Consider the following 10,615-nt stretch of genomic DNA (forward strand, 5'->3'; position numbering starts at 1 on the left):
AAAGAGAAGTTTAGATTCACTCAGATTTAAATGTAAATGAGACGAGGTTAAGGGAGAGAAAGGAAGAGAGTGAGAATTACTTTATCCATTGCCAGGATCTAAGGTACTCATATGAGACACTGTTGGACAGATATTTGTCTGCTCAGATTCAAAATGATGAACAGGGAGAAAGCAGGGAAAAGTAGACAGGTGAGAAGTTCCCATAGCAGCTCTGGACAGTTCTTAGGAGATTTGACCCAATGCCTTGTCTCACCAATAACTGACTTAAGCCCATAGGACAGAAACTGAAGCCTTTTGTAACATACTCTGCATTCTCAGGGCCTTCTTGCTTGCAGTTACTTAATACTAGAAAAACTTCAAACTCAAGAATGAAGTAGATAACCTGAAACCACGAAACAAACATGAGACAGACTATTTGATGTAAACCTTGAGGATATGGACCTTCCAAGCCTCGAGCTCATGTTACTCCACTAGTGAGCTAGAACCAGCTTAATAGAAAGAAAACCCCTTGGATATAGCCCTTCATTGGGTGAAAGAATAAATTACTTTTATTTGGGGAGCAATTTAACTCTGGAGCAAATTATTTTTGTAGTAGAGTTCAACCAGTGGAAGGAACTAATGTAAAAACATGTAAGTATTAGTCCATTTTCAAAGACAGGAAAACAATGCTGCTGCATAGCTATTGCAGAGCCACAATTTTTTAACTGAATAAAATGGAATCATTGCTCTAGTCCAGTGGTTCTCAGTGAAGGAACCTGTGGTGGGCAGAATAACGGCTCCCTAAGGCGTCCATGTCCTAATTCCCAGAACCTGTGAGTATGCTATGTTCCATGACAAGGGGATATTAAAATTGCAGATGAAACTAAGGTTGCTAATCAGATGACCTTAAAGTAGAGAGATTATTCTTCATTATCTGGGTGGGTCCAATGTAATCACAACTGTCCTTTAACATGGAAGAGAGAGGCAGTAGAGGAGGTCAGAGATTTAAAGGAGCTACATTGTTGGCTTTGAAGATGGGAGAAAGAGGCCACATGCCAAGGAATGCAGGGAGCTTCTAGAAGCTAGAAAGGCAAAGAAATAAATTCTTCTCTAGAGCTTCCAGAAAGAACAAACCTCTGTCACCACCTTGACTTGAGCTCAGTGAAACTCATTTCAAACTTCTGACCTCAGGAACTATAAGATAATAAGTCTGTGTGGTTTTAAACCACTAGGTTTGTGATGATTTGTTAGAGTAGCAATTGGAAACTAATGTACCTGGGAACTTATTAGAAATGCAAATTCTCTGGCTCTACCCCAAACCTCCTGAATCAGAAACTCTGAGGGTAGGGCTCAACAACGAGCATTTACTAAACCATGCAGATGATCATGTTAAAGTTTGAGAACTACTGATCTAGTCCAATTCCTTTTGAGGCCCAAAATAGTGAACTGATTTGCTAATGTCTACAGCTTCATTAGTGGCATAACTGGAACTAGAAATAGATCTTTGGGGTTTTTAAAAAAATATTTCCATTATTTTTATGACCTTTTATGCATGTGCTACTATTTAGTCTAGACTCAAGCTGTTCATCAATAAAGCAAGACTGGGGCGCCTGTGTGGCGCAGTCGGTTAAGCGTCCGACTTCAGCCAGGTCACGATCTTGCGGTCCGTGAGTTCGAGCCCCGCGTCAGGCTCTGGGCTGATGGCTCAGAGCCTGGAGCCTGTTTCTGATTCTGTGTCTCCCTCTCTCTCTGCCCCTCCCCTGCTCATGCTCTCTCTCTGTCCCAAAAATAAATAAACGTTGAAAAAAAAATTTTTTTTTAAATAAAGCAAGACTAAGTCTGTTTAACCCTCATAACCCCACTTTCAGCAAAAACCTAGGAAATATGTAAGTGAAAATGCTTTAAACAGAATAAACTGTTGTTCAGAAAAAGGTATTCTTACTACATGGTAATATTGCAATGGCACTTATAGGAAACTTGGCTAACCATTATTTTTGTATGCTTAGCAAGCTATTCTACACCTTCTTCTGCTAATATAACCATTCTCACACAGATATGGGCACATGACCCATGCCTAGCCAAATAATACCTTATTCCCCTGGTTTGTGTTATGGGAGGATCCGATGACCCAACAGGGCCAGACAGTGTCCCTCCCCTGAATTGTGATATGCATGACTATGCAAAGAAGCTCTAGAATTTCTACTATGTTTGCTAAACTCTGCCACTTAGAGAAATTCTATCTGCAGAACAAAGTCAAGTATAGGGATGAGAGATAGATGAATGGATGGACGGATAGATCCATGTGTGGACAGATGAGTAGACAGATGAAGATGTGGCAAGAGGCAGAGAAAGACACCTGAAGCCAACTTCTTGGTGCCAGTTCTTGAGACCCTGGATCCTATGCTATAACTTCAGTCTTATAAGATGTACTCTATTTCCTTCTAAACTGTGTGAGCCTATTTGCTTAAACTGTCTAAATTGAGGTTCTGTCACTTGTGGCCTAAAGAGTTGTAAATAAATGTAGTATTCTTCTTAAATACAATACTGTTCTTCAACAACAAAATATTGCCTTTCACAGCAACAGTTCTCTTCATCAGCACTTAGTAGCAGTTTCAATCTGCACTTCTATACCACTTTTGGAAGGCAACTCTCTGAGGATCAATTTGTAAGCTTATGGGCCTCATCTGGAAGCCCCTTTATGTACTCTCACCAGTCTTCCCTTTACTCCAACTGCATCATGAGTTTCCCCAGTCAACAGTCCGGTGGAATGGGACCAAGCCTGTGTTTCTCTAACTCCTAATGACTTACACATATGAGCACTTCCACAATTTCCAGCAAAATATGTAAGCATATCTATAAATACTCCTTGAAAACTCAATTAGCATACTATCCTCAAAAAGTTCCTCTGGGCCTTCTAGGTTAAGAGTACTAACAAGTACATTTCCCCAACATGCTCCTTGGACCTAATGAAAAATTGCACCTGCCACATGTCTGGTTTCACCTCAGCAGGCTGCATCATCAAGAAGGCTTCTTCTTAACTCATGGTTAAGAGTACTAACAAGAGTCATGGCTTTCCTATGTCATTAGTTGAAATGTGACTCAAGCCAGATGCTACCCGAAACAAGCTATGATAAAATGCTTGGATGAGTTTCTCTTGTGTGTATGAAATGAAGTTATGGTTTGGGGACTAAGACTTGTTGGGCAAGTGCTCATGCAACAGAGGCCAATAGGAAGCCTCTTGACTGAGAGGGAACAGGCTGAATTCAGAAATAATTTTCCTTTTGACCCAAAGGATATATCTAATGGAGAGAAGAAAGAAAGGGAGGGAGCAAGGGAGGAAGGGAGAGAAGAAGGAAAGGAGGAAAGAAGGAGGGAAGGAGGGAAGGAAGGAAGGAAGGAAGAGAGGAAGGAAGAAAAGACAAGAGGAAGCTTTCCACTGGCTAAGCAAGGAAGGAAGGGAAATAGGAAGGTTGATGTTTTATTTTAGATCCTGAAAAAAAGAAAACATCCTTATAGACATGAAACATTTTCAAGGATAATAAGGAGTTACACATTTTTAAGGTGGACACTGGTGAAGGTTAAACTCATGAAACATGTAAAAATAAATATGCCATATAGAATAGTGTAGTATAACACACCTACCTTCTACACTGAAGCAAGCATTTGTCCTAAGTAACTAGCCAAGATCATACCACAGAGAAAGAAATTCCTATTGAGCTATCTCCCTTTACAACCCATGTTCTAGAAGGCAACAATAGCTTTCCCAAATCTAGGGAAAACACAGGTCTTTTTTATACAACATACATTTCCCCAACATGCTCCTTGGACCTAATGAAAAACTGCGCCTGCCACATGTCTGGGTTCACCTCAGCAGGTTGCATCATCAAGAAGGCTTCTTCCATTACAAGCCTGTCTTTAAAATATGGTTTCTAAGTCCTGTGGGCTAATTAAGCACAGCTGGGTCTACATCAGCCCCACTCAAGTGTGACGATTAAGCTGGCAAGAAAAAATCAATCATCATTAATCACTAAATCCATGTAGTGACTTTTAGAGGTGCTAAATGGGTTGAGCAGGGCAATAGTGATGCTTTTCATTGAGCGACCAAATGGTTAAAGTGACAAAGATCATGCGTTCCTCCCAGAATGGGTGGGAATGTCAGAAACTCATGTGTTTACAGAATGGGAAAATCTAGTTAAAGTGGGAATAAAGTGCTTATAATTTCCTGTACATTGCACTCCCTCCAATTTTGGCTCTCTGTTAGGGCCAGGGGGAGATGCATGTAACTGCTGCCATGACTTGTTATCACCTGAATGGAACCTCTGTTAGAGTTTAAGATATCTCTTTTAGAGTGAATATATGTATTCACTTGTAAAGTGTTTTCATTGAGCAGACTTTTTTCCTTTTATTGGACTATTCCCTACAGCCTTTTGCCTTATGATGCATTGAGAGTTTATGTCTTCTCCGAATATACTCTTTACCGAAGCATTCAGTGTAAAGGAGTCTGGTTTATGCCAAACCCATTTAATTTAGCAAAACCATCCTCCTTTCTAAGGAAGGTGGCATAGAGGTTTCATATCTCCACATGGAGAACAATTAGCACTAACATTATTATTGCTTTGTATAATGTTTTGTTTTAGGTTTGTTTTCCTGTGTTTAATTCCCTTCTGTTTTACTGCCCAATTAGGCTGACTTTGGAAGCTGTGGAAATATTTTATTGTGCTCACAATGGGACTCACTTATCAATTAAAGGAGCCCAGTCTCTTGTTTCATCACTGGACATTAGTTTAGAAGCCATTTGTCCTGTGTCCTGTGAAACAGAATACAAGTCAGGGTGTGCCTGTTTCCCAATAGTGCGTTCTTTCTGGTACAAAATGAGTGCAGGGATTAATTCAGGCAATAACAAACTACACACTTCCTCTCCCACACTCCAGCTAATGACAAGTATCTGTGTTGGGAACTCATTTGCAGGTCAGTTTGAAAAGCAAGAGCTATTATAACAGAATAACAGCCATAAGCAAATGAGGCTGCTTTCACATCTGCTCCTGAAACTTAAGGGTCTGTGTCCACTGTAAAGTCACCATGTGATTTGTCCTGTCCTTGGGTTGCTCTTTGAGGATTCTTGGAGAACCAGCCTGGGAGAAGGTAGGCTATAAATCCCACTTCCTGTCACCAACCCACCTTCTTTCTTTCAATTCCAGGGCATGATGACTCTCCTAAATGGAGAGTAAAATTTGGAATTTGGAACTGCTTAAGGAAAAAAAAATAAAAAGCCAAACATCTTAGGTCAGATTTCCTTCTCTTCTTTTAAAGTCAGAATAGGGGCGCCTGGTGGCTCAGTTGGTTAAGTGTCTGACTTCGGTTCAGGTCATAATCTCATGGTTTACAAATTCGAGCTCCACATCAGACTCTGTGCTGACAGTGCAGAGCCTGCTTGGGATTCTCTGTCTCTCTGTCTCTCTGTCTCTCTCTCTGCCTATTCCCTGCATACACATGAGTGCTCTCTCTCTCTCTCTCAAAATAAATAAATAAACTTTAACAAATAAATATTTTAAAAAGAAATAAAAAGAAATCACAGGTATTAGGCAGACCCTGGAGTACACATCATGGTTTTCAGTCTTTGGGAAGATCTTCAATTTCCACCAAGGTAATGATCTATCAACAGCTTCAGAGGAAAGAAAGGAAACAAAAGCTTGACTTGCATAATAGAGGATAATTAATTCTGGGCCAGCACACACACACACACACACACACACACACACACACCCCATCCAGTTCTCACCTAGCACAGTGGATTTATGTCATAAATTTGAAAGCCATGTTACTGAATTTTTTAAATTTTTTTTGTAATGTTTATTCATTTTTGAGAGACAGAGAAACAGAGCATGAGTGGGGGAGGGGCAGACAGAGAGGAAGACACAGAATCCAAAGCAGGCTCCAGGCTCTGAGCTGTCAGCACAGAGCCCGATGCAGGGCTTGAACCCACAAACTGCGAGATCATGACCTGAGCCGAAGTTGGTGCTCAACCAACTGAGACACCCAGGTGCCCCCATGTTACTGAATGTTTTAAACACCCTGGACTCCTAACACCTAAACTGTCAGTCATGTAGTGTGAATGGTTCCTACACCTGTTTTGATAAAGACTCTGGAAAAGGAAAGCAGGTACTATCAATCTAATTGGGAGCCAAAGAGTAATAGGTTAGGACCCAGATAGGAAGAGAAAAATGTTCAGATGCCTTTCAGGCAAGCTGTGCAGGTACGATCTTCTAGACTAGGAAACCATTGGTTGGTTAAAGCAGACGCTCACTCAAAACCTGTGAGGCTGACACTCAATCACTCAGAACGGCTGTTTTAAGTCTCATGAACAAGATGCCTCTGAGTTTCTGGCAATGCTGGTGACCCACATGAAGAGGGCCAGCTGTGTCAAAAAGCCGCATCACCATCTGAACTCATGTTCTCCATCAGCAGGTTTTGCCAACAAACTCATCTCCCAGGGCCTAGGCCTGGCACAAGGTAAGCAGACACTGAGAAGAAGGAAGTGTAGGCAGTGGGTAAGCAAAAGAGGAGAGAGTGATCATGGATGTCGGCCAGGCTGGGTTTCCTGAATGAAATACCACTAAGCTCCTAGCATCCAAGAGAGGGAAAACACAGATGAAAAAAGACACATACACACACACACACACACACACACACACACACACACATGCACACATGCACACACAGGCACACACCCAGAGAATTAGAATCGCTCAGGAATAAACAAAACTTTAAAGTGAGCACAGGTATCCAGTAGGAAAGTCAAATGAGGCCCGAGATAGGAACCCAAAGCCCTCCAGAGATATGCCAGAGATATGCCATGGTAGGTCTGACCACCAACGGCTGCAGCTCCTAGATGGTAAAGAACCCTCTGGCTAGCAAGTGGAGGGAGAGGGCAGCATGGCTTAGGCATCCAATCCAGACGTTACTTTTTAAACCTCCACTTCCTCTGCTTTCCTTGAGTGAGTACTGCAGGGTGCTGGCCATTGATGTGGATACTCAGGTACACAAGGGTAAGAGGGTGTAGATATCACATTTGTCAATAAGGGGCTCATATGACAAGATACCAAAGCTAGTATGAGACACCACCTCTCATACACAGAATTTACAATGGTGATGTAGGAGAACCTGTTCCACTGGTCTTGACCCCAGCTGTCCACTTTGAGAAGATAAAAGGGAAAGAAAGTAGAAAGAGAGGATTGGTGAAGGTTTTTTGTTGTTGTTTTTTTTTAAGAAAAAAGTTCTGCCGTATAGCGAATCCCCATCACAAGGGGAACCCCACTGCACAATCCAGGGACACCATTCCAATTGCATTCTATGTGTTCTATGTGTTCCAGAGTTCCAGAAGCTGTTTAAATACACTGAATGAGTATGAATACTGCCCCCAGAATTATGCAAAGCCAGAGCCTAGCCCCACAGCACCACCTGTCCCTTAGGGGAAGAGGTAGGAAATGTTGCCTTCTCTCCACATTCTAAGGAGAAAATCTGCAAGGGTTCACTTCAGAGAGCTTTGAAATGGACTGCCTGTCACCAAGACCCAAAAATAACTGATGCCTGATTCATCCCCCTGAAAGACAAAGCGGACTGTGCACTGGGGCCTGACTCCAGCCCACAAAATGAAAGGGCGAGGGAAGAGGTGACTGTTTTGATGGTAAGGCCAGAAGTGCACAGCAGCACAGATCCATCTGCAATCCATGTTGACTTCAATAACGGGTGTCAGTAGTGGAGGGTGAGAAACACACGTTTCTTATGGATCCAAAGTGGGCCATGGAGGAAAGCAAGCTCACACAGGAACTCAGAATAAGCGCACTCAGAATAAGCAAGCCTCTGTCTAGGCCAAAAGAGCTATAAAAGAGAAGGGCAGCAAAGAACCTCCAAAACCCCTGCAAAATGCTCCTAACAGAACCAACTTGGACCCTTTGCAGGCCCAGAAGGCAGAAGACAACAGCCTAGTAAGAACTGTCCTACTTTTTACATCTTCTTCCTCCTACCCTATATCCTCCCTCCCCAGCAAAACAGCAGTTAGCTTGCAGGAAAAGGTGAGCCTGGAGAGAAGAAAAGGATAAGACAAGAGGTTCCCCTTCACCACTGAAGGCCTGGCAGGGGAAGGGGAGATTTAAAACTGTATTTGTTTGCTACTGCTGCGTAACAAATTACTACAATCTTAGCAGCTTAAAACAACATCCACTATTACCTCACAGTTCTGTGGGTCAGAAGTCCAGCATGGCTCAGCTAGTTTCTCTATTTAGATTATGACAAGGCTGAAATCAAAGTGTTGGCTGGCTAGGTTCTTATCTTGAGGCTCTGAAAAGGAATCTGCTTCCAAATTCATTAGGTCATTGGCAGAAATTAGATCTATATGGCTCTAGGTCTGAGGTCTCCATTTCCTAGCTATTGGCTGGTAGTCACTCTCAGCTCCTTACAGTTCTCTAGTCCTTGCACGTGGCCCCAAAACCAACAGAAGCACATGGAGTCCCTCTTGGGCTTAGAATATCTCTGACTTCCCCTTCTACTAACAGCAAGAAAAAACTTTGCTTTTAAAGGAAGCATGTGATTAGATTTGCCCCACCAGGATAATCTCACATATTTTACCACATAAAGTAACACAATCATAAGAACGATATCTCATCATATTCCCAGATCTCAATATCTGGGAGAGATCCCAATATCTCTCGTATTCCCATATCACCCACTCTCAAAAGGAAGAGGGTTATACAATACTTGGGGTCACTGAGGTCATTCTTAGAAATCTGCCTACCACAAACAAGTCAGACTGGAAGTTTTGATTACTCCTCAAGTCTGAACATTCAAATTACTAAATCAAGGGTCTGTTTGCAACACCAAGGAATGGTGGAACTGTCAATTAGTGAAAATAAACAAAAAGTCTACAGTTTGTGTAGTTTTCACCAGGAGGAGAGGTAGGAGATAATCACCAATGAATAAATGTTAAGGATGTAGGATAAAGCGTTAAGTGTTTTGTTTGCATCCTGAGTTGTACTTGCAGAACATACAGTTTACACAAGAATCATAATCCCAGAGAAAGGCTGGGATGAATCAAACCAAAATAATGCGTATTAATGATGGTAAGACCAGAGAAGAAGAGTCAAAGCAGAAGTGAAGTTCCCTACTACAAAGAGAAGATCCCAATTACTAGAAAAAGAAGTTTGGGTGAATCTTTGTACACCACAGGGGAAAACATAGTTACATCAAGAGGTCCCTGGAGTACATGCCAACAGAATGAACCCTGGTCCTAGTTCTACCCTATCACGTGGCTTATAAACCTGGGCAAGACTCTATCTCCCCAGACCTCTGTGTCCTACCAGGAGAATATCACAAGAATGTATGGAAGAGGGTGGCATAAACTGTAAAACAGAGTGTGGAAACCGGAGGCCCATATGCTCTGACAGGCCCACAGATGTGTTTGGTTTGGCCCATGCAGTGTTTTAAAAAATATAATATAATATCATTTAATGCCAACATGTAAACAACAACAGCAACAACAACAACAGTAGATTTCCTTTTTAAAAATCCAGGTTTCAGCTTCTCTTGGAAAACCAAACAATGGGGAAACACTGGCCTGCATTCTACATGGCAGCAAGGCTGCATTCTCTGTAGCTTTGTTCAGCTGCCCTCCTCAGACTCAAGCATGGGTGCTATACTACCTCCCCACCTGCCCCACCAGGCAGGCTTCACACTTCAATCGTCTGCGAGGCCTCACTGGGCACCGTTGGCATCCGCAGGTTTGATCTTGCTCGAAAGCATTGCACAAGTGTTAGCTGTTATTACCTGTAAAATGAGGTCACTGGAATGGATGATCTACTTCCACTCTGAGAGGCTGTAATTCTAGTCCATAAGATGGGTTCATCAGTCACTTTTCCCGAAAAGGTGTAAAATGATCACCCAAAACCAAGGGTGGTCCATGTCCCCTGTGTGTGGTATAAAGGCCATAAAATGCTCTGAAAATCAGGCATTTGTAGTGGGAGTTGCAGAAAGACTTCAATAAACTGTAAATGTGGTTTTCCACAGGGCAATATTTAGGCATTGGCTTTTTTAAAGGCAAATAGAAAGTAGAGATGAAGAAAGGACAAAGTTACCGTGGATGCTGAGAGACAGGGGCAGGCCTCCACGAGAGGAGGGGGGTTTAGGGAAAATAAACATTCACCATAAGAGAGCTAATACGAAATGGTTCGTCCAGAGAAAGGAGCCAAGAGTTTATAGTACTTTGGGGTTTGTTTTATTTATTCCCCACCCCACACCCAACAAGATATAAATCAATCTATTCAGATAGGGATGGTTGAGAAAACGCATTTTATTGCAATGGATAATTTCCCAAGAGAGAAGGATCATTGTGTTTCATTTCTAATGTTTTTTTTTTTTCTCTTTGGGTTTTGCAAAACCCCACAAGTTTACAAAAAGTTGTCCAGATGAGGACACAGAACTTAGCAAACTATTCCCATTTTTAATTCTCATAAAAGTGGGAACACATACCCAGGCTCAGGCACACACAGCACTAGAAACCCGGAAAACTAATTGAGTGCCAAGCACTTCTGGTACCCTAAGGATATATATATTTTTTGGTAGCCTGAGGCTGCCAGAAACTTTG

The sequence above is a fragment of the Prionailurus bengalensis genome, chromosome D4 (assembly GCF_016509475.1).
Source record: "Prionailurus bengalensis isolate Pbe53 chromosome D4, Fcat_Pben_1.1_paternal_pri, whole genome shotgun sequence".
NCBI lineage: Eukaryota > Metazoa > Chordata > Mammalia > Carnivora > Felidae > Prionailurus > Prionailurus bengalensis.